We start from the raw sequence: 24,359 nt of genomic DNA, 5'->3' as shown, positions 1-24,359 counted from the left end.
AAACAATGGTAGATGTTACAAACAAATAAATAAGGTGCTGTGAGGATGTAAGTTAAGCTAGACATGCTTGTACAAACAGTAGTTATAAGCATCTGTTTCCCACTTATGCAAAAACAAAAAAACAAACCCCAATTAAAAGGTCATAAGGTTCAATATGGTTGAGGAATGGGAGGAAATGTCACAAGTAAGGGAAACAGATGGCAGTGAAGGAGGATATACCTAACAATGGACCACAGCAGGATGTGGTGAAATGGCCGAGTAAAACTTATACTTTGTTATGCACAAGGCCGGATAAGGCAAGAGATAAACAATAGTAATGGGCACCGGGTTTGGAGTAGTATATAAGATATGTATCCTATATAAGATATGTATTTGCTAAACTCTGCGCGTCTATTTTAGGCACCACGCTTACAAGCGTATAATAAACATACTGATTGCTTCAGATCTTGTCTCGGACTGAAATTATTGAAGTGAGTGAGCTTCGTTTCTCACCCCTCCATTTCTTTTCATTCTTTATCTCCATTATGCAGTTAAATTGTGACATGAACATATGACAATGAAAGGGTCAGAACAAAATACGGCAGTTTTGAAATGAGGCTGTGCAAATATTAGCACATGAATGCTCAACACATTCGTATAGAAGTTTGTTCTCAACTATTTTAGCAAAGACATCAATTCACACAATGTTCTTGTACTTGAACAAAACGATTGGGATTGTGGGCAGCTCAGGGAGTGTGCGAAGAAGATAGTTTAATGAAAGTTTCTCTATAACCGTAAAAGTATTATAGGGGTTTATGAACATTATTGAACCTTGATATTTAACCAAATTGGTTGCTTTATATACTCTATGACCAACTAGAATGTGCATTGAGGCCTCACATCAATGTAAAATAAATGTATTGAATTAGAGAGATTGGATGACATTACACTTAGAATATATGAACATACAACATTTTGGCTTTTTTTTACTAATGCATGACTATGAAATTTGGCCCTTATAAAATCTAAATGGATCATTTTCTATTAACAAAGAAAAATTGTAGCAGCAAAAAAGACTGTGAATCACTCTTCATCTTGGCAATCTTACCTGTGCTGGGATTTCCACACTGCATTCCACACCAACCCTAGATACCTATACATCACGGGTTGAACCACAGATTCAAGCCCAGAATTTCCACTTGGCTTTACTCTGTCCCTGTTATTCTTGCAGTTCACATTAATTGTAGCATTAAACAATGTAACTGCAAAATAGATGTTTTTGATTAAATTGCAATGCATGCCACAAGATGCAAATGCAGTGCCTCAATAGATAGAATAGAGCAATCATTTATTGTCACTTGTATACTTTACAAAAGAAAAGTGAAAACTGTGTACGTTGCCATACCACAGCACCTATATTAATAACAGAAGGCTGGGATAAGAAGGAATACAAAAAATTAAGACAAAGTCCATCATAGTTCAATTCCCAGCTTTAGATTCAGGAAAAGACAGTGTTACGGCAAGACTGTCTTACTGAGCCACTGGAATACTAGGCTGGAAGCCGTTGTCAAAGCAAGCCATCCACACTGGGATGCAAGATTCTGCAGAAGCCACTCCAAGGACCAATCTCATTGCTGATCCCTGGAAGGAGGATGTCATAAAAACTACCCAAAGGATTCCCGAGCTGCCAGATGACGGGACAAACCCATCTCAACACCAAAGCCACTGTCAACGTAGCAGCCGATGCTGGGTCCCCATGATCGCCCCTTTGCCAGCCGCTTCCTCGATGTCGCTTCCAGAATCCTGCTCTGGGCTCACCAGCCATGCTCTGGAGTCTGACAGACAAGCCTTCATACCGCCTTCATAGGTCCACAAGATTTAGGCCATTCGCTTGGCACACCAGCCTCATTCCTGAAGAAGGGCTTATGCCCGAAATTTCGATTCTCCTGCTCCTCAGATGCTGCCTGGCCTGCTGTGCTTTTCCAGCACCACATTTTTCAACTCTGGTCTCCAGCATCTGCAGTCCTCACTTTCTCCCATTCAGCTCACCAAGTCCACTCCACTATTCGCTCATGGCTGACATCCTCCTAACCCCCATTTTCCTGCCTACTCCCCATTACCCTTTAACCCATTACCAATTAAAAATCTGTCAAGCTCCTCCTTAGACTTACTCACTGTCCCAGCATCCACTGCATTTTGGGGGAGCGAATCCGCCAGATTCACAACCTTTTAGGAGAAGTAGTCTCTCCTCAACTCTGTTTTAAATTTGCCACCCCTTATCCTAAGACTCTGACCTCTCATCCTAGAATGCCCCACAAGAGGAAGCATTCACTTCGTACCATCAAACAAAATGATAAAAGAAGAGAAAAGGAGAGGAGAAAGAAACCATAAAAAGATGGGGAGAAAAGGAAAAGAGAAAAAAGAAAAGCAGACAGAGTGGACAAGGTCTAGAATATACAAATAATATTGCCATAAGACATTATTAAGGGATCATATCCAAAAAGTGGGCCGTAAAATCATAAATCATGGTATGATGGACAGTCACAGCAACATGGTCAAAGTCTTCTGGTAGCCTCTGAAACCAAGACTTTCATATTCAATGTTGTCATAGAGTCATAGAGATGTACAGCATGGAAACAGACCCCTCGGTCCAACCGTCCATGCCGACCAGATATACCAACCCAATCTAGTCTCACCTGCCAGCACCTGGCCCATATCCCTCTAAACCCTTGCTATTCATACACCCATCCAAATGCCTCTTAAATGTTGCAATTGTACCATCCTCCACCACTCTGGCAACACATTCCATATACGTACCACCCTCTGCGTGAAAAAGTTGCCCCTTAGGACTCTTTTATATCTTTCCCCTCTCACCCTAAACCTATGCCCTCTAGTTCTGGACTCCCCGACCCCAAGGAAAAGACTTTGCCTATTTACCCTATCCATGCCCCTCATAATTTTGGAAACCTCTATAAGGTCACCCATCAGCCTCCGACGCTCCAGAGAAAACAGCCCCAGCCTGTTCAGCATCTCCCTGTAGCTCAGATCCTCCAGCCCTGGCAACGTCCTTGTAAATCTTTTCTGAACCCTTTCAAGTTTCATAACATCTTTCCGATAGGAAGGAGACCAGAATTGCATGCAATATTCCAACAGTGGCCTAACTAATGTCCTGTACAACCGCAACATGACCTCCCAACTCCTGTACTCAATACTCTGACCAATAAAGGAAAGCATAACAAACGCCTTCTTCACTATCCTATCTACCTGTGACTCCACTTTCAAGGAGCTACGAACCTGCACTCCAAGATCTCTTTATTCAGCAACACTCCCTAGGACCTTACCATTAAGTGTATAAGTCCTGCTAAGATTTGCTTTCCCAAGATGCAGCACCTCGCATTTATCTGAATTAAACTCCATCTGCCACTTCTCAGCCCATTGGCCCATCTGGTCAAGATCCTGTTGCAATCTGAGGTAACCCTCTTCGCTGTCCACTACACCTCCAATTTTGGTGTCACCTGCAAACTTACTAAGTGTACCTCTTATGCTTGCATCCAAATAATTTATGTAAATGACAAAAGTAAAGGGCCCAGCACCGATCCTTGTGGCACTCCACTGGTCACAGGCCTCCAGTCTGAAAAACAACCTTCCACCACCACCCTCTGTCTTCTACCTTCTCTCATATTCATTTCGGAACCAATATTAGTGAACGCACTAATATTTCTTGAGTAGTATTATTAGCCCTCATTTTTAAAAAACCTGGATGTTTCTCAAAACCAATGACTCAGAACTTCTGAAAATCCCTTTTTCTCTTGAAGCTGGAAGGGGAACGAGTTCTCCTCAAGGCTCCATCAAACAGCTGCAGGTCCCTATTAGTCTGTATCTTAATCGTATGCTCTACAACCCAAGCCAAACAGAGAGCTGCCCACTTGATGCCCACAAGTTGCAGGAATGATGACAATAAAGCTTGATGAACCCGGTTAGACGGGTGCTCAGGGCTCCTGTATTGTGTCAGGCTATTATCATGTGCAGCTAGAATCATGCACCGTTTCAGCTGCTATCCATTTCTTGTGCTGGAATGTGAATCAATAGTGCCCTATTGCTTTTTAGGTTTGCTCAACATTATTTTGTTTTGAATTATGGCTTATGGGAGGTCACAATCTGTCACTGCATTACACAGTCCATCAGCCAAAACAAAGCCTTTTGTCAGAACCAGAATCAAACTTCACCTCTGCAGCCAATGAAGAAAACTACAGACTGGCATGTTTTTATTAATCGTAATGTGCCCCCAGTTGAAAACTGCTTCCATTTACTGTTATCATTTATCTTGTAGCTCTTGTGTCATTCAAGATCATGGAGGCATCTAATGATCTTTTATGTAGTAGAAAGCTTGTGAACACTTCCTAATGATGTCATGTTTACTTCCTGCTACACTTACTGGTCACACCTCATTGTTGATATATGTCTGTCATAAATAGCTATTCTCTGACTGGCCGATAATACAGCATGGGCCCAATAGTATTTGAACATCAAAATGTGCAATTATCTTTCTGTTCACCAGAGACAGCATCTTAAGCAGAAAATATATCTAAATAAGTTAATTTTAATCAACTTGTTCAGCCATGTTGCAATGTACGTTCAGAGCAGGTGAGACTTGAAACTTCAAGCCCAGAGGTGAGGGGAGCTATGATTGCATGGAAGAAGTTTTTCAGGAGAGGTTTGGCTTCTTCGGCAATCAGTGGGCTGTTTTCCCTGGAGCATCAGAGGCTGAGGAGTGAACTCTTAGAGGTTTATAAAATCATGAGGGGCATGGACAGGATAAATAGACAAGATCTTTTCCCTAGGGTGGGGGAGTCCAGAATGAGAGGGCATAGGTTTAGGGTGAAAGAGGAAAGATATAAAAGGGTGACCCTTTCACGCAGAGGGTGGTGCATGTGTGGAATGAGCTGTCAGAGGAAGTGGTGGAGGTTGGTACAATTGCAACGCTTAAAAGGCATCTGGATGGGTATATGAATAGGAGAGGCTTAGAGGGATGTGGGTCAAGTGCTGGCAAATGGGACTAAATTACGTTAGGATATCTGGTTCACATGGATGCGATGGACTGAAGGGTCTGTTTCTGTGTTGTACATCTCTGTGACTCTATAGCATGAAGAATGGAAGACATTCATCCTCTCCTTTCATGTCACTGCTCCATAGCTGCACATTGGAGTTATAGCAGCCATGTCTGTGCTTTCCTGGCCAGTAGCTCAATACTAGCCATTTGTATACAGACCTGGCTCAAAGGTAGAAGACAGAGGGTGGTGGTGGAGCATTGCTTTTCAGACTGGAGGCCTGTGACCAGTGGAGGGCCACAAGGATCGGTGCTGGGTCCACTATTTTTTGTCATTTACAGAAATGATTTGAATGCGAGCATAGGAGGTACAGTCAGTAGGTTTGCAGATGACACCAAAATTGGAGGTGTACCGGACAGCGAAGAGGGTTACTTCAGATTACAACAGGATCTTGATCAGATGGGCCAATGGGCTGAGAAGTGGCAGATGGAGCTTAATTTAGATAAATGCGAGGTGCTGCAATTTGGGAAAGCAAATCTTAGCAGGACTTATACACTTAATGGTAAGGTCCTAGGGAGTGTTGCTGAACAAAGAGACCTTGGAGTGCAGGTTCATAGCTCCTTGAAAGTGGAGTCACAGGTCGATAGGATAGTGAAGAAGGCATTTGGTATGCTATCCTTTATTGGTCAGAGAGTATTGAGTACTGGAGTTGGGAGGTCATGTTGCGACTGTACAGGACATTGGTTAGGCCACTGTTGGAATATTGCGTGCAATTCTGGTCTCCTTCCTATCGGAAAGATGTTATGAAACTTGAAAGGGTTCAGAAAAGATTTACAAGGATGTTGCCAGGGTTGGAGGATCTGAGCTATAGGGAGAGGCTGAACAGGCTGGGGCTGTTTTCCCTGGAAGTTGGAGGCTGATGGGTGACCTTATAGAGGTTTCCAAAATTATGAGGGGCATGGATAAGGTAAATAGACAAAGTCTTTTCCTTGGGGTCGGGGAGTCCAGAACTAGAGGGCATAGGTTTAGGGTAAGAGGGGAAAGATATAAAAAAGACCTAAGGGGCAACTTTCTCACACAGAGGATGGTACGTGTATGGAATGAGCTGCCAGAGGAAGTGATGCAGGCTGGTACAATTGCAACATTTAAAAGGCATTTGGATGGGTATATGAATAGGAAGGGTTTGGAGGGATATGGGCCGGTTGCGGGCAGGTGGGACTAGATTGGGTTGGGATATCTGGTCGGCATGGACAGGTTGGACTGAAGGGTCTGTTTCCATGCTGTACATCTCTATGACTCTATGGCTTTGCCAGCATGAATAGAGATGCACAGATGTGGCAATGAGACTGAGCTGCATGTGGAGTGGCGAACATGGCTTCTCCTGATGATAGGAGATGGCGAGAGTGAGGCCATTCTCCCAGCAGCAGGGTCATTGGCAGCGAGATTAGATTAGATTACTTACAGTGTGGAAACTGGCCCTTCGGCCCAACAAGTCCACACCGACCCGCCGAAGCGCAACCCACCCATACCCCTACATCTACCCCTTACCTAACACTACTGGCAATTTAGCATGGCCTATTCACCTGACCTGCACATCTTTGGACTGTGGGAGGAAACCGGAGCACCCGGAGGAAACCCACGCAGACACGGGGAGAATGTGCAAACTCCACACAGTCAGTCGCCTGAGGCGGGAATTGAACCCGGGTCTCTGGCGCTGTGAGGCAATGCTAACCACTGTGCCACCGTGCTGCCCACAAATGGTGAGAGCGAGGCCATTCTCCCGCCAATCGGGGCCAGTGGCACCAGCTACAGCAGACTTTTCAAGATGGTGGCGCTAACAAGGCGACATCTGCAGCCAAAGCAGGACACATGGCCCAGTGGCCTGTTCTGGCAGCAGAACCGGGGACTCTTGGCTGTGGGGAGCCTGTGGGTACAGCTGCATCAGTGAGGTGGGCCCGGGGGCAAAGAGATGGTGCCTAAAGTGGGGTGACTCCTATGTAGGTGGGTCTGGTGCAGGCAGTGGTGAGGTCATGGAGGCCTCCCTTGAGGCTTGGACAAGGTTGGAAAGGCTGATATTCTGAAATTTTTTACTTTGTTATTTTTCTAATGTATTCCCCCATGCCTATAATGCTGGACTATTTATTTCTTTACTTTTCCAATTTTTGATTTTGTTTCCTAAGAATTAGATTTTAAATATGTGTACCTAGATACCTTTGTACCTAAGGTGGCACTGTAATGAGCGACTGTAAACTTTTCACTGTGCTCATTTGAATACATGTGACAATAAATGCTAATTCAGTTTATGAGTTGAATTACATTAGATTAAGCTGAGCAAAGGCAGAATGGTCTACAGGAGTGAAACGAGTTCTTACCATTGTTATTTTCATGCTGGTTACTGAACAATATCTTGATAAATCAATCATTAATGTGTTAAGTGGAGTTTGTTCCAACGTCTGGCAACAACAGCACAGAAATAGACCCTTCAGCCCAACTCATACATGCTGACCAGGTTTCCTGAACGAACTAGTCCCATTTTCCCGTGTTTGGCCCATATACTGTTCAAAAATCTATCTAACTTTGCTTAAAAACATTCAACGAGGTAGCCTCGGCTGCTTCACTGAGCAGGAAGTTCCACAGATTCACAAGCCTTTGGGTGAAGACATTCCTCCTCCACTCAATCCTAAATCTGCTCCCTTTGTTTTGAGTCTATGCCCCCTAGTTATAATTTCATCTGCCAGTGGAACCAAACTTCCTGCTTCTGTCTTATCTATTCCCTTCATAATTTTATATGTTTCTATAAGAACACCCCCTCATTCTTCTAAATTCCAATGAGTATTGTCCCATGTGGTGAAAAATGCAGAGGAGTTAAAAAAGAAGGAAACTTTTATCAGTCAATATTCAAATATTAAAGGGATGATCTCATTATTTATTAACATATCCCTCCACTTGTGTTTAAGGTGTCAGTGGAGAAACAATTTGACTTTTGAAAATATCCAGAGCCTGATTTAGTGCCTGAATGTGTCATAAAAATGTCACACCATCATTCGACCATTAAATACTTGTCACAGTGACAGATGCTTTAATACCCAACTTAACCTCCCCAACCTTAGCTCATTTATTATTCAGCTTTTCGATATTTAAGCTGTGTCAGCTGTCACAAACACTGAATGAACAATGTAATACACAGGTTGGTTTCCAAGTCATCGATTCAACTCATGAAATCCAACCATATTCCTAACCCCAATAACTTACTGCGGTTGGCAGGAATCTGAGGCCTTTCACCCTTCCTCACATTCTCAAGCATCTGAATCAAAACTGTATAACGACCCATCCATCAGTGCACTGACTCAGGGATGTCAAAATTGCACTCATAGGCCCCATTCCATTACAGAGTCTTGACAGCTTGGTCCATGGATCTCAGAAACTCCTGTTATTCTCACTTGCTGATCTACCCCATATGAACTCTGGAGGTTTGGGAAGGTCTGTTCTTGGTGCTGTTCACTCAGGAGTGTTGGATGAATCCTAAACCAAACGCTTCTAAAATAATTACTTGAGATAATCTGGAGATTAATACCATAACATGAAATTTAATGTAGCTGGTCAATCTTACACCTTCAGCATAAAATGGAAATTTGGAGATTAGTCATCTGTTATAGCTCTTGAATAGCTTTGCTTTCCACTTAGATTATTGGAACACAACTCTGGTATGATGTGTAATAGATCCCGACAACACTGCAATGTTCCATCCTGTACGGGCCATGGACAACCATGACACACGCACTAGAAGCTGTCAATGACAAAAGTTCCTGTAGTCCTATAATCTTCAACTGGGGGAATTCTAATTCACTTGTACCCTGTTTTTTGGTTCCATCCTTGAGCATTCAAATGTAACAGCATTGCAACATTGCTCTATTTTTGAATCATGACCAACCAAAAATGAAAATTAATGCAAAAGAAGTTACATTTCTAAAAGACTCCTTTCCTATCAGGTTTCCCTAGAATTCTGCCAAAATCTCAATCAGATGACCAGATGTGTTGCAATAATCAGTAATAAGTGTTCCTTCTAAAATCACAGGTTTATAACTAAATCCAGACCCAGGTACACATGGAGCCTGTAGTCAAACTCTGTTGTAATCCTCAACACAAACAAGTCTACAGGATGCTGGTGATGATTGGTCAGATAGCCAAGTTCACACTGCGGTGGATCTGTGACAGCTGTCATGATGACAGAGCACAAACCTGAATTACTTGGACACGATATGTGAGAGAAAGACATAAGCCACGCCTGGCTGATCATGTAACTCCCCTAAGAATGAGATTCACTGTCTACCAGCAGATTCCCTACATGAACCCTGAACAGTCACACTTTGTAGAGTATTATGGAAAAATCAGAAAAAATCTCCTGTAGGTTAAATTCCAGACTGTGAACATGAGTCAAAAGATATTTACATGTCTTATCCTTCTGAGAATATACAAACCCTGGTTTGTGTGTGTTAATGTGCTAAAATGGGTTATTGTGCTATAAAGGTCACAGCTTGATGACAGCCATTATACATCCTTGCACTGTAGGTAAAAAAAAAAGAATATGTCCCTTACTCTAAGAACTGGAAGCCGGTCACTGTCAAAAAAAATGAAACAGGACAAAAAGAATTTTAACTAAGCTGAAAATCATGAATTTTGAAATCGGCTGTTCAGCTACCGACTCCATTGGTACTGCTATCAGACGACATATAGGCTGCAATATTCCACTATCTAATCTTCCTGCTGAAAAGAGATGATTAGATGCCTGGCACCTCTGCCTTTTGAAGTTCCTTTCTTTGAAGCTTCCTTGTCACCAGCCCAGCACCATCCTCATGACCTGTCCTACCTGCCAATCTCCCTTCCCACCTATCCGCTCCACCCTCCTCTCTGACCTATCACCTTCATCCCACCCCCATCCACCCAATGTACTCTTTGCTACCTTCTCCCACCCTTCTCTCTGACCTATCACCTTCATCTCCACTCCCATCCACCTATTGTATTCTTTGTTACCTTCTCTCCAGCCCCACCCCCTCTCATTTATCTCTCCACCCTGGAGGCTCCCTGCCTTCATTCCTGATGAAGGGCTTTTGCCCTAAACATTGATTTTCTTGCTCCTCGGATGCTGCCTGACCTGTTGTGCTTTTCCAGCATCACTCTAATCTAGATTCTGATTTCCAGCATCTGCAGTCCTCACTTTTACCTTACTATTGTGGCCTTCCAGGGGTTCACAGAAGGAATCTTTTGATAGTCAGTGCATTCCATCCTTACAAGTTACATTGTCTAGCTGACCAAGCAAGTTTGCCCGTGCAGTCATAATGGACAGCCAGAAGTTCAACCTGTTACTTTCTCAGCTTGGTTTGGAAACTGAAATGTAAAGATGGGCTTATGATGATGCCTGAGTGCGCAAATGAAAGGAAAAATATCCTCATCAGCTACGTTCCTGCAGAATGAGAGCTCCCAACTAGTCACAATGGCAGAAACAGACAGATAGCACAATATCTAAGCATGACATTTCAAATACTCTCCAAACACATGCATTATATTGAAAGATTGTTGGACTAGTCACTTGGTGGACTTGTGATATTCACAAGTGTTATATTGTTAGAACACGCTGTTTTGGTCAGCTGGTGAGGATGGAGAAAATTCATCAGTCTCAAAACCACTGCAACTGAATGTTCAGCAATTACCCAGTTCTTCACCAGTCTGTTATAACATGTTACCACAGGGATATTAACATTACATCATTGCCAAGTGCAGCTTTGTTACTGGCTATAAAACCTGAATAGCAAACATCCATCAATCAGCATCTTCAAACCAGTACAAGAGCAATTAATCATTAGAGGACTGTATTCCAGTTGCTTTTTCACTCACACAATTGCTGAAAGAATCTCACAGTTAGAAAAAGAGGGCTGAGGAAGAGAACTGATCTACGTTATAGGATTTTCAAACTGTTGCAAGCTACAGATGTCCAAGATGTAAGTTTTATTTTCACATAGCAGATGCCTAGATGCATGTTGAACAAAGAGACCTTCTGCACAACGGTGAAACTACAGATACAGTAAGGAGAGGACACATTTGGGGGCCAGGGAAAGTGTACATGACCCACACCACGAGAGTAAGGGCCAGAGAAACTACTCCCTTCTCCATTTATGAGGCTCAGTCCATGATACACACTAAACATTCTCTTGTAGGATGGTGTGTGCATGATAGAGAAGTCCTGGCACAAAGCAGGGCTTCTGCACACACACACACACACACACACACACACACACACACACACACACAAACACACACACACAGACACACACACACACACACACACACAACCACACACACACACACACATACACACAATGACTTACACCATCAACTCACTTGTTCTCTGGCAGCTAGTGTGCAAGGTAACAACACAGAAACAACAGACGTTAGTGATCAGCGAAGTCTTTTAGTCATGTTGGTTGAAGCAAAAACTTGTTGAACAAGGTACTGGAAGAATCAACAGACTGGTTACTATGATGGGGGGAGGGGGGCTTGATTACATGAAGCCTATATTGCTTAGAATTCAAACTATGAGAGATCATCTAATTGAAATAAATAACATTCTTAAGGATTTCAGTAGGTTAGATGCTGAAAGGATGTGACCCAATGTTGGAGAGTTTAAGGCGAAAGTGAGGACAGCAGATGCTGGAGATCAGAGTCAAGATTAGTGTGGTGCTGTAAAAGCACAGCAGGTCAGGTAGCATCTGAGGCGCAGGACAAATCGACATTTTGGGCAAAAGCCCTTCATCAGGAATGGAGAGTCTAAGTCTAATGATCATGTAGCAATTTGGAACTGAGATGAAGAGCATTTTCTTCATTCAGAAAGTATGTACCTTTGGAAGTTTTCACCACAGAGACCTGTGGATGGTCAGCTATTGAGCATTTTCAAGGCAGTGATCAATGCAACTTTGGATATTGAAGAAGTTAAGGTTTGCGGAACTAATGCAGGGAAGTGAATTTGGGGTAGTAAACCAACCTTAGTGAATGTCAACATAGACTCAAGGGGCCAAACGGCATTTTCCTGTTTCTACGTCTTGTATTCTTACACAAATTCCCTGCTTTTTGAATAGTGCAACGGGATCTCCAACATCCATAAAACAGGACCACGGTTTACTGAAAGTAGACACAAACTAGAAACGTTTAACCTTATGATTGTCCTTATGATAATACATTCAATTAGTGTTTATCTGCACAATATATCATAGAGTCATAGAGTCATAGAGATGTACAGCATGGAAACAGACCCTTCGGTCCAACCTGTCCATGCCGACCAGATATCCGAACCCAATCTAGTCCCACCTGCCAGCACCCAACCCATATCCCTCCAAACCCTTCTTATTCATATACCTATCCAAATGCCTCTTAAATGTTGCAATTGTACCAGCCTCCACCACATCCTCTGGCAGCTCATTCCATACACGTACCACCCTCTGCGTGAGAAAGTTGCCCCTTAGGGCTCTTTTATATCTTCCCCCTCTCACCCTAAACCTATGCCCTCTAGTTCTGGACTCCCCAACCCCAGGGAAAAGACTTTGTCTATTTACCCTATCCATGCCCCTCATAATTTTGTAAACCTCTCTAAGGTCACCCCTCAGTCTCCGACGCTCCAAGGAAAACAACCCCAGCTGTTCAGCATCTCCCTATAGCTCAAATCCTCCAACCCTGGCAACATCCTTGTAAATCTTTTCTGAACCCTTTCAAGTTTCACAACATCTTTCTGATAGGAAGGAGACCAGAATTGCACGCAATATTCCAAAAGTTGCCTAACCAGTATCCTGTACAGCCGCAACATGACCTCCCAACTCCTGTACTCAATACTCTGACCAATATAGGAAAGCATACCAAACGCCTTCTTCACCATCCTATCTATCTGCAACTCCACTTTCAAGGAGCTATGAACCTGCACTCCAAGGGCTCTTTGTTCAGCAACACTCCCTAGGACCTTACCATTAAGTGTATAAGTCCTGCTAAGATTTGCTTTCCCAAAATGCAGCACCTCGCATTTATCTGAATTAAACTCCAGCTGCTACTTCTCAGCCTATTGGACCATCTGGTCCAGATCCTGTTGTAATCTGAGGTAACCCTCTTCGCTGTCCACTACACCTCCAATTTTGGTGTCATCTGCAAACGTACTAACTGTACCTCTCATGCTCGCATCCAAATCATTTCTGTAAATGACAAAAAGTAGAAGACCCAGCACCAATCCTTGTGGCATTCCACTGGTCACAGGTCTCCAGTCTGAAAAACAACCCTCCACCACTAATCTCTGTCTTCTACCTTTGAGCCAGTTCTGTATCCAAATGGCTAGTTCTCCCTGTATTCCGTGAGATCTAACCTTGCTAATCAGTCTCCCATGGGGAACCTTGTCGAACGCCTTACTGAAGTCCACATCTACTGCTCTGCCCTCATCAATCTCCTTTGTTACTTCTTCAAAAATCTCAATCACGTTTGGGAGACATGATTTCCCACGCACAAAGCCATGTTGACTATCCCTAATCAGTCTTTGCCTATCCAAATACATGTACATCCTGTCTCTCAGGATTCCCTCCAACAACTTGCCCACCACTGAGGTCAGGCTCACCGGTCTATAGTTCCCTGGCTTGTCTTTACCGCCCTTCTTAAACAGTGGCACCACGTTTGCCAACTTCCAGTCTTCTGGCACCTCACCTGTGACTATCGATGATACAAATATCAAAAAATGTTGGCCACTTTTACAAGAACTAAATATCTCCCAATGATGCATTAACTGGAAGTCAAGCAGAAAATCTCTGTTGGAAATCTGAATTAAAAAGAGGCAACCCTGGAATTATGCTTAGGCTCCATCAACAACTGAAGGGAAATCAGTTTTTCTCTAAGGGCATTGCTGGCTGGGCCAGCATTTACTGCCCATCCCTAGTTGCCCTTGAGAAAATGGTGGTGAGCTACCTTCTTGAATCACTGCAGTCCACCTGCTGTGGGTTCAACCATAAAGCCCTTAGGGAGGAAATTCCAGGATTTTTACCAAGTAACAGTGAAAGAACAGCGACATATTTCCAAGTCAGGATGATGAGTAGCTTGGAGAGGCCCTTGCAGGTGGTGGTGTTCCCATGTATCTGCTGCCCTTGTCCTTCCAGATGGAAGTGGTTGTGCATTTGGAAGGTGTTGCTTAAGGAACATTGGTGAATTTCTGCAATGCATCTTGTAGTACACACTGCCGCTACTGAACATTGGTGGTGGAGGGAGAGGACCTTCTGGATGTGATGCCAATCACATAGGCTGATGGTGTCAAGTTTCTTGAGTGCTGTTGGAGCTGCATCCATCCAGGCAAGTGGGGAGTATTCTATCACATTCCTGACTTGTACCTTCTAGATGGTGAAGAGGCTCTGGAGAGTCAGGAGGTGAATTATTCACCAGAGTATTCCTAGCCTCTGACCAGCTCTTGTAGTCACTGTGTTTATATGACAAGACCAGTTGAGTTTCTGGTCAATGATAACATCCAGGATGTTGATAGTGGGGGATTCAGTAATGGTAACGCCAGAGAATGTCAGGGGGTGGTGATTAGGTTGTGTCAAGAAGATTTGAACTAATAAATGCCTCCTGCGTATTGTACTGCATCATGAGAACTTTTGGTAAAATGAATGCTACAGCCTTTATTTTACAATTATGAACACTGGTAATTGTTTTTTTGTGGAAGGAACAATATGTATCATAATGACAATAGATTTAAGGGGCAACTTCTCGAAAAAGGAGAGTAAATTAACATGGGTGATTATTTTCTGGACCCATGTAGGATGTAGAGGATGCCAAAATCAGTTGCTGCATTCTTACTTAGTAAAGAAATTGCCCATATACAAACTGACAATTGCTTGCAGATTCAAGGGTACAGTATACCATCATGACAATGTCTAGTTGCTTAATTGCTGCTGAAGTTTGTCCTGTTATCAGTAACCAACAGCTGAACTAACATTTCTCAACCCCATCACAGACTGCATCAATCTGTTTTGGGCTTTGTGTGTCAATAGATTTCAGTTTCAAAGAGCAAAGATGATCAATATCAGTATCGTCTCCTGTAGCACACATTCTAAGTACAAACAATGACTAGGTCTCTGGTTATAGTCACAGAAGAGAGATGATAAGGAGCAGTCCTAGTCCTTTATAAATCAATGATAACAGAATCACAAATTGTCACGTGGTGTCTATCCACTGACTATTTGATATCGAAAAAATGCCAAAAGTTGACTGAAAGCAACAGATAATTCAAAACCTGGACTGCTGGGCACACTAAGATGGATTACATCCAGGCTGAGTTATAGCCGACGGGGCTGGAGGTCAGAGAGGGGAACAATGGAGAGAAGTGGGAAAGTTAAACTTTGCAGCTATGAGGGGAATGTTGGTTAGATTGGAGTGAGGAAATACACTAAAAGATTTGATAATAGACAGGAAATGGTTACTATTTAAAGAATTATTATAATGTTTACATATAATCACACAAATACCTAACAGGAATGCTGAAACAACTCTGATGATTAATGAAAGAAGTTAAAGATTGCATCAGATCAACAAAACTGAATTATAAGAATGTCAGCCATAATGATAAACCTGAGGTCTGGAAGCAATTTATGACACAGCAAAGGAGGGCCAAGAAACTGATAAGGAAAGGAAAAAGAGAATATGAATGCAAGCTGATGAGGCACATAAAAGTGGACCATAAAAGCTTCTATCGATATGGGAACGACAAAGGACAAGCAAGAATAAATGCACATTGCACATCGGGATAAGAAAAGTTGTAGTGGCAAACAAGAAATGGCAGACAAACTAGACTAGTGGGTCTTTCTTAACAGAGGAAGATACAGAAATACTAAGTGACCATGGGACCTGTGTTACTGAGGAGCAGAACTCAATTAGTATCAGTAAAAAGGGAGTACTTGAAAAGTTAACTAGATTGAGACTTGATAAATCTTCTATACCAGATTTGAATGGTGCTTTTAAAGCACAGCAGGTCAGGCAGCATCCAAGGAGCAGGAAAATCGACATTTCGGGCAAAAGCCCTTCATCAAGGACTTTAGCCCGAAACATCGATTTTCCTGCTCCTCGGATGCTGCCTGACCTGCTGTGCTTTTACAGCACCGCTCTAATTTGACTCTAATCTCCAGCATCTGCAGTACCCACTTCTGCCAAAATCTTCTGTATCAGATGAGTTCATCCAGTAGTGTTGAAGGAAGTAGCAATAGGGATAGTGGATATTTTGTGGTTATCCTTTGGAATTCTATCAATTCTGGAAAGGTTCCAGCTGGCTTCAAGGTTTATTGCATCACAGGTAGACAGGATGGTTAAGAAAGCATTTAGCACACTTGCTTTCATTGCTCAGACCTTTGAGTATCGGAGTTGGGACGTCATGTTAAGGGTGTTTAGGATGTTAGTGAGCCTCTTTCTGGAATACTGTGTGCAACTCTAGTCACTCTGTTTTAGTGAGGATATTATTAGATTGGAGAGGGTTCAGAAAAGATTTATCAGGATGTTGCCAAGAATGAAGGGTTTGAGGTGTAAATATAGACTGGGAAGATTGGGACTTATTTCACTGGAGTATTAGAGATTGAGGGGTGACCTTATTGAGGCTTATAAAATCATGAGGGGCAAAGATAAGATGAACGACAAGGGTCTTTTCCCTAGGGTGGGGGAGTTCAACATGAGGGAGCATAATTTTAAGGCGAGAGGAGAAAGATTTAAAAAGAACATAAGGAGCAATGGTTTTACACAGAGAATGGTTTGTGCGTGAAATATACTGCCAGAGAACAGTACAACATTTAGAAGACATTTGGATAAGTACATGAATCGGAAAGGTTTGGAGGGATATGGACCAAGCACAGGCAAGTAGGACTAAAAGACTAGTTTGGGAATGTGATTGCATGGACTGGTTGGGCCAAAGGGTCTGTTTCCATGCTGTATGACTCTATAAGTGTGGAAGAAGGAGAGCGGAGAACTAAAGAACTTATAAAAGATGTGGTAAATGAACAATTAGAAAAGAATGACAAAATTGGGCTGAGATAGGATGGATTTAAGAAAGGGAAATCATGTTTGTGAAGTTGCTGACTTTTTTTTTGAGGACGTTACTTGTAGCAGGGAAAAGCAGTGAATATGATGTATTTGGATTTTCAGGAGGCTTTCGATAAGGTCCCATACAAGAGGTTAGTAAATAAATTTACATGTGTGCGACTTGGGGGAGTTTAGCATTTAGAATTGGTTAATAGACAAAGAAAAGAGTTGGAATTAATTAAACATTCTCAGGTGAGATGCTAAAAGTGGCAGTTATGGGTTCACAATTTGCAGACTATGTAAAAGATTTGGTTATGTGAACGGTTATGATACCAACTGATGTTATTACTAGACAAGTCAGCTTCCAAACTGAAATCTGGCTTGATAGATCATACATTTTTTAATATATTACAAGCTGGTCTCCACTGAAAATGTAAATGCCCAAAATGCAAATGAAAATGCCAAACTGTTTTGCTGCAGATTTGGCTTTAACAATAAAACAGAAATTCATTATACAAAATAAGTGAAGATGAAATAAAATAAACCAAACTATTTACATATAACATGTGTTTAAAGATTTCAGAGCAGAGTAAAAATACAATCCAATTAATCCAAAGCATCTGATTATCATACTTGAGCACCTTAGGGAATGCCTTTCTCTACTCAACACTGGATATTCCCAGTAATGAGAATCTGATAGCCTTTTCCTTAATTCATCATAAAACTAAACATAGATGTTATCAGCTTCACATAACACTTCCTTGTTAACCAAACACTTTTGTCTGGAATTTTTAAACTAAACTCATTACCCTAAAGTAACCTATTTTAACACTTCTAAACTACATTCTCCTTTTCTCAGCCAGACTTCTCACAACACCAGGTTATAACTAAGTCCAACAGGCTTATTTGAAATCATAAGCTTTCAGAATGCTGCTCCTTCATCAGGCTCTGAGCAACATGGGCTGTGTTGAGAGGAGTGTCAGCATTGAGCAAGCTATTCAGTGAAATACATCTTATTGAGGTGTATAAAACCATGAGGGGCATAGATAAGGTGAATAGAAAAGGTCTTTTCCCAGGGTAAGGGAGTCCAAAACTAGGGGTGGCACAGTGGCTCAGTGGTTAGCACTACTGCCTCACAGCCCCAGGGACCAGGGTTCGATTCCAGCCTCGGGCAACCGTCTATGTGGAGTTTGCATGTTCTCTCCATGTCTGCTTGGGTTTCTCCAGGTGCTCCAGTTCCCTCCCACAATGTAAAGACGTGCAGATTAGATGAATTGGCCATGCTAAATTGCCCATAGTGTTCAGGGATGTGTAGGTTAGGTGCACTCGTCAGGGGTAAATGTAAACTAATAGGGTTGGGGAATGGGTCTGGGTGGGTTACTCTTCGGAGGATCAGTGTGGACTTGTGCCGAACAGCCTGTTTCCAGACTGTATGGATTCTATTCTATTCAGGTTTTGAGGGCATAGAGAGTCCAAAACTAAAGATTTAAGATGAGATGGGAAAGACTTAGAAGAGACCTGAGGGGCAACATTTTCACAGATAGCGTGGTTCACATATAGAACAGAGGAAGTAGTAGAGGCAAGTACAATTACAACATTTAAGGGACACTTGGACAGGTAAATGGATAGGAAAAATTTAGAAGGATATGGGCCAAACGTAGGCAAGTGGAACTAGTTCAGTTTAGAAAACCTGGACAGCATGGACGAGTTGGGCTGAAAGGCTATTTTCCATGCTGTATGACTCTATGATTCAATAAGACCATCTAACCCACATCATATTCCCTTTTCTTAGGCAGCATGGAGAGATTTTCATTGTAACATGACACCTTCCCACTTGACACTCATTAGTGCTTTTGAAATTTGCCACAACTTGCAACCTTACTGAACTCACTTCTAGTAAAACCATAGTCTAGATTAGAGTTGGAAAAGCACAACAGGTCAAGCTGCACCCGAGGAGCAGGAAAAATCAACATTTTGGGCAAAAGCTCTTCACCAGTCCTGAAGATTTTTCTGCTCCTCGGATGCTGCCTGACCTGCTGTGCTTTTCCAGCACCACTCTAATCTAGACTCTGATTTCCAGCATCTGCATTCCTCACTTTTGTCTCGTAAGACCATAGTTAATTTCATCATTTTGTGTTCACTATGAGGAGTTGGAGTTTTCCAGTACTATTTCTCAGTTTGTGACATTAAAGACAAATAAAACAAGGTTTCTAACAGCACTTGGCAAAACAGACAATGAATTATGCTGGGTGCAACATGATAGCACCAAAACCTATACTAAATAGATAATCTCAGCAGATTCAAGAGAAAATATGATAATTTCTTTTGAGGAGGCTGTAAGAATACATCATAAAGTATATTGGCAACTTGGAGTTCACCAGATGGACCGTGACAGTCTTCCATTAGCATGTGCATTGCTATGTTCTTATGCATACTCACGCAAATAGCTGTTAACAGGTGCTCAGTCTGTGGAGTATCTGCACAAGACATCATGTATTGACTCTTTGCTTGAGACACTGTGAACCCAGATCGAATAATGACCAAACTCTCCATATGAGTCATGGTGACTATTAAAAGAGGAAAAAGTTAAAATTAGTACCTTAAACATGGAAAGCATGGTTACACTTTACAGAATCCAGGGCATTTGCTAAGATGATATTAGGGAGGACTTGGAGTTTAATACAGCTTTAAAACTTACAAAGGTATTCCTCAAAAGATAAAAGTGACACACCTTTGTGAGAAATTCCAAAAGCTAGAGTTGAAAATGCAGAGAAAAGCTCCAACAAAAGTCCCCACCCCAAATATTGACCCAACTTTCCCTCTTCTGATGTTAATGGATCTGTCTGTCTTTCTAGATCATAACTTTTCACTTTTGCTTTTTTTCTTCACTTTTTTTTACAAAATCAGAAATAAAATGCAGACAGCAAACCTTGGTTTGCATATTTAAAGTTGTTAATCTTTATCGTGAGAAGATATTTCTTCCCACTTTAAAATGTACAATCTGAAAGAGTGGCAAAAATACATTCCACCAAAACTTTCCAAGCCAACTGGATGTATGCTGTACTTGTAACTATTAATTTTTGCACAGTTATCAGAGACAAACATGTGGGGGATAAATCAGATATTGCTTTCAAAGCGTCAATGCACAAAGAACCACGTTCCCTTTTTCTGTGTTGTTAGAACATAGAACTTAGAACGTTACAGTGTAATAGAGGCCCTTTGGCCCTCAATGTTGCACTGACCTGTGAAATTAATCTAATGCCCATCTAACCTACACTGTTCCATTATTATCCATATGTATGTGCAATGCTCATTTGAATGCCCTTAACATTGGCGAGTCTACTACTGCAGGCTGATCCACACTCCTCTTACTCTCTGACTAAAGAAACTACCCCTGATATCTGTCCTAAATTTTGCACCCTTCAATTTAAAGCTATGTCCCTTCGTGTTAGCCGTCACCATCCGAGGAAAAAGGCTCTCACTGTTCACTGTATCTAACCCTCTGATTATCTCATACGTCTCAACTAAGTCACTTCTCAACCTTCTTCTCTCCAATGAAACAGCCTCAGCTCCCTCAGCCCTTCCTTGTAAGACCTTCCTTCCATACCAAGCAACATCCTAGTAAATCTCCTCTGAATCCTATCCAAAGCTTCCACATTCTTCCTATAATGCGATGACCAGAACTGTACGCAATACTCCAGGTGCAGCCTTACCAGTGTCTTGTACAGCTGAAGCATGACCTCATGGCTCCAAAACTCAATCCCCCGACCAATAAACGCCAACACACCATATGCCTTCTTAACAACCCTATCAATCTGGGTGGCAACTTTCAGGGATTTATGCACCTGGCCACCGAGATCTCTCTGTTCATCTACACTGCCAAAAATTATACCATTAGCCCAGTACTCCTCATTCTTGTTATTTCTTCTGCAGTGAACTACCTCACACTTTTCCACATTAAACTCCATTTGCCACTTCTCAGCCCTGGTCTGCATCTTATCTATGTCGCTCTGTAACCCACTATATCCTACAGCACTATCCAAACTCTGCTTACCTTAGTGTCATCTGCAAATTTACTAACCCATCTTTTTACACCCACATGCAGATCATTTATAAAAATGACAAACAGCAGTGACCCCTAAACAGATCTTTGTGGCACACCACTGGTAACTGAGCTCCAGGATGAAGATTTCTCAACAACCACCACCCTCTGTCTTCTTTCAGCTGACAAATTTCTGATCCAATCCATTAAATCACCTTCAATCCCAAAACTCCATATTTTGTGCAATATTGTGGAACCTTATCAAATGCCTTACTGAAATCCATATACACCACTTTACTTTCATCCAATTGTTTTGTCACCTTCTCAAAGAACTTAATAAGGTTAGTGAAGCATGACCTAGTCTTCACAAAACCATGTTGACTATCCCTAATCAAATTATTCCTTTCCAGATTATTATAAATCTTATCTCTTATAACCTTTTCGAACAGCTTACCCACAACTGAAGTAAAACTCACTGACTAGGTTGTCCCAACTCCCCTTCTTAAACAAGGGAACAACATTTGCTGTCTTCCAGTCTTCTGGCAACACTCCTGTTGACAATAGTGACATAAAAATCAAGCCAGAGCTTGGCAATCTCCTCCCTGGCTTCCCAGAGAATCCAAGGATAAATCCCATCCGGCCCAGGGGTCTTATCTATTTTCAGATCTTCCAAAGTTGCTAAAACCTCCTCTTTGTCATCCACAATCCCATCTAAACTTATAGCCTGTATTTCTGTATGCTCACTAACATTGCCCTTTTCCGATGTGAATACTGATGAAAAGTATTCATTAAGCACTTCCCCATGTCCTCAGGTTCCACACACAACTTCCCACTACTATCTTTGATTGTCCCTAATCTCACTCTAGTCATTCTTTTATTCCTGATATACCTATAGAAGGCCTTAGGGTTTTCCTTGACCTATCCGCCAACAACTTCTCATGTCCCCTCCTGGCTCTTCTTAGCCCTCTCTTTAGATCTTTTCTGGCTAACTTATAACTTGCAAGCCCCCTAATTGAGCCTTCATGTCTCATCCTCACACAAGCCTTCTTCTTCCTCTTGACAAGAGCTTCAACTTCTTTAGTAAACCATGACTCCCTTTCTCAACAACTGCCTCCCTGCCTGATAGGTATATACTTATCAAGGACATGCAGTAGCTGTTCCTGGAACAAGCTCTACATTTCAAGTGTGTCCATCCCCTGCAGTTTCCTTCCCCATCCTATGCATCCTAATTAGATTCTATTATTCTAAGACAAAAAAAAAGATAAATCAATCTTAATTTTTATATTACAAGTAATTTTCTGGGAACAATTTATAAGTGCAAACGTAACATTAACAGACTGTGAGCAAAAATACCCCAAAGAATCGCAGATACTGGAAATCAGAAGGTAAAACAGAAATACCTGGAAGATATTTCTGGTAGCATCTGTGGAAAAGGAATCACGGGGTCATACAACACGGAAACAGACCCTTCGGTCCAACCAGTCCACACCGCCCATAATCTCAAACTAAACTAGTCCCACCTACATACGTTTGGCCCATATCCCTCCAAACATTTCCTATTTACATGATTATCTAAATGTCTTTTAAAAGTTGCAACTGTATCTGCATCCACCACTTTCTCCGGCAGTTCATTCCACTCTCTGTGTAAAAAGATCGCTCCTCATGTCTTTTTTAAAGCTTCCTCCTCTAACCTTAAAAATATGCCCCCTAGTCTTGAAATCCCCCACCCCAGGGAAAGGATACCTGCCATTCACCTTATCTATGCCCCTCATTATTTTATAAACTTCCTTAAGATCACCCCTCAAGCTCCTACACTTCAGTGAAGTGAATCCCAGTCTCTCCTTATATCTCAAACCCTCCATTCCGGCAACATCCTGGTAAATCTCTTCTGAAACCTCAGGGAAACAGAGTTAACCTTTTGGTTTGGTGACCCTTCTTCATTAACAGACAGTGCATGTAACAGGTGCTCATGTATTTTGTACATATAGTTAAGATTCAGTATCCAGTCTGCTTCCGGCTATAAAATGAAGTTGCAGCAACCATTTTGCAAAACTTCACGTATCTCAATTAAATTAGCGACTGGTTAATCATTTTCTGCCTTAGTGATTGACAGAGGAGCGTTGACAGTACAGTTTCCTGCTCTTTCTCAAGTAGCATGAAACCAGACTCTGGGCAATCCTTCAGAAATGTAACAGATTTTTAGAAACAATCACCACAAGAACAAAAAGCAAGGTTAATTGTTCCAGAAGGTCATGAACAAGTTTGAGGCATTCTAAGACCTGCCTGATACCAGCATGTATTGACGTGAGGAGCCTTTCAAGCATCATAACCAGGCAGAGGTGATTGTCTTCTGCCTTTCTTCCTGGAACTGCAGAACTGCAAGGAGGTGTAATCAAACTAAAACTGGTGCAGACATCCATGGAACCAATTACTTTTTCTCATCTAGAGTATCTAAAACTTTCTACTGTCATTGTTAGAAAACAAGGCCTATTCAAGGGTAAACAAGTACAGCTCCAGAGTTAGTAGAGACCAGGTTATACTCGTTAAACTTTGTATTTAGGTGCAGTTCTTAAGGGCATTTGTGGAGCAGTGGTAATGTCCCTATTGCTAAGCCAGGAGGACTCAGGTGGGTTCAAGTCCCATCGGCTTCAGAGGTATGTAATAACATCTCTGAACAGGTTGATCAGGGAAAAAATACAGGAGCAGTTCTCAAGGACTCATGTGGTGCAGCGGTAGTGTCCCTATCTCTGAGCCTGGATATTGAGGTTCAAGTCCCACCTGCTCCAGAGGTGTGTAATAATATCTCTGAACAGATTGATCAGGGAATAAAAATACAGGAGTAGTTCTCAAGGACTCATGTGGTGCAGCGGTAATGTCCCTACCTCTGAGCCAGGATATCTAGGTTCAAGTTCCACCTGCTATAGAGGTGTGTACTAATAACTTTGAGCAGATAGGTAAGAAAATATCTCGGAGCTGTCCTCACTCAGTAAGGAGGAGGTGAACAAGTTGGAGGGGCTCCTCATGAGCCTGCTCCTGCTCCTGCTCCTGTGCCTGGCTAAAGTAGCCATCAACATGTTCAGGCAGTGGGCCCTGGCAGGTTTGTAAATCCTGACTACCTGCCTCTCTTCTATGGTTACACTCATGCCTAAGTATCCTTGGAGAGGGAGCGTGTGGTGTCCATTAGCACTCTGGAAGCTTCCAAAAAAAGTGGTCACCAC

General features: G+C 42.2%; 1 long non-coding RNA gene across 1 annotated transcript in view; it reads right to left on the bottom strand.

Moving 5' to 3' along the window:
• The window catches only part of LOC148137433 (uncharacterized), a 63,532-nt gene extending 43,865 nt beyond the window's left edge, over positions 1–19,667 (bottom strand). The window contains exon 1 of the long non-coding RNA XR_015754252.1: positions 19,539–19,667. This is a non-coding gene — a long non-coding RNA (uncharacterized LOC148137433). The remainder of the gene's footprint in view (positions 1–19,538) is intronic.
• Between the last annotated feature and the right edge of the window lie 4,692 nt (positions 19,668–24,359).

Source organism: Chiloscyllium plagiosum, unplaced genomic scaffold, assembly GCF_037043375.1.
Source record: "Chiloscyllium plagiosum isolate Xiang-an unplaced genomic scaffold, Cpla_swu_hap1 HiC_scaffold_43, whole genome shotgun sequence".
NCBI classification, from domain to species: domain Eukaryota; kingdom Metazoa; phylum Chordata; class Chondrichthyes; order Orectolobiformes; family Hemiscylliidae; genus Chiloscyllium; species Chiloscyllium plagiosum.
The sequence above is the reverse complement of the archived record's forward strand: the minus strand, read 5'-3'. Positions and strand labels throughout refer to the sequence as shown.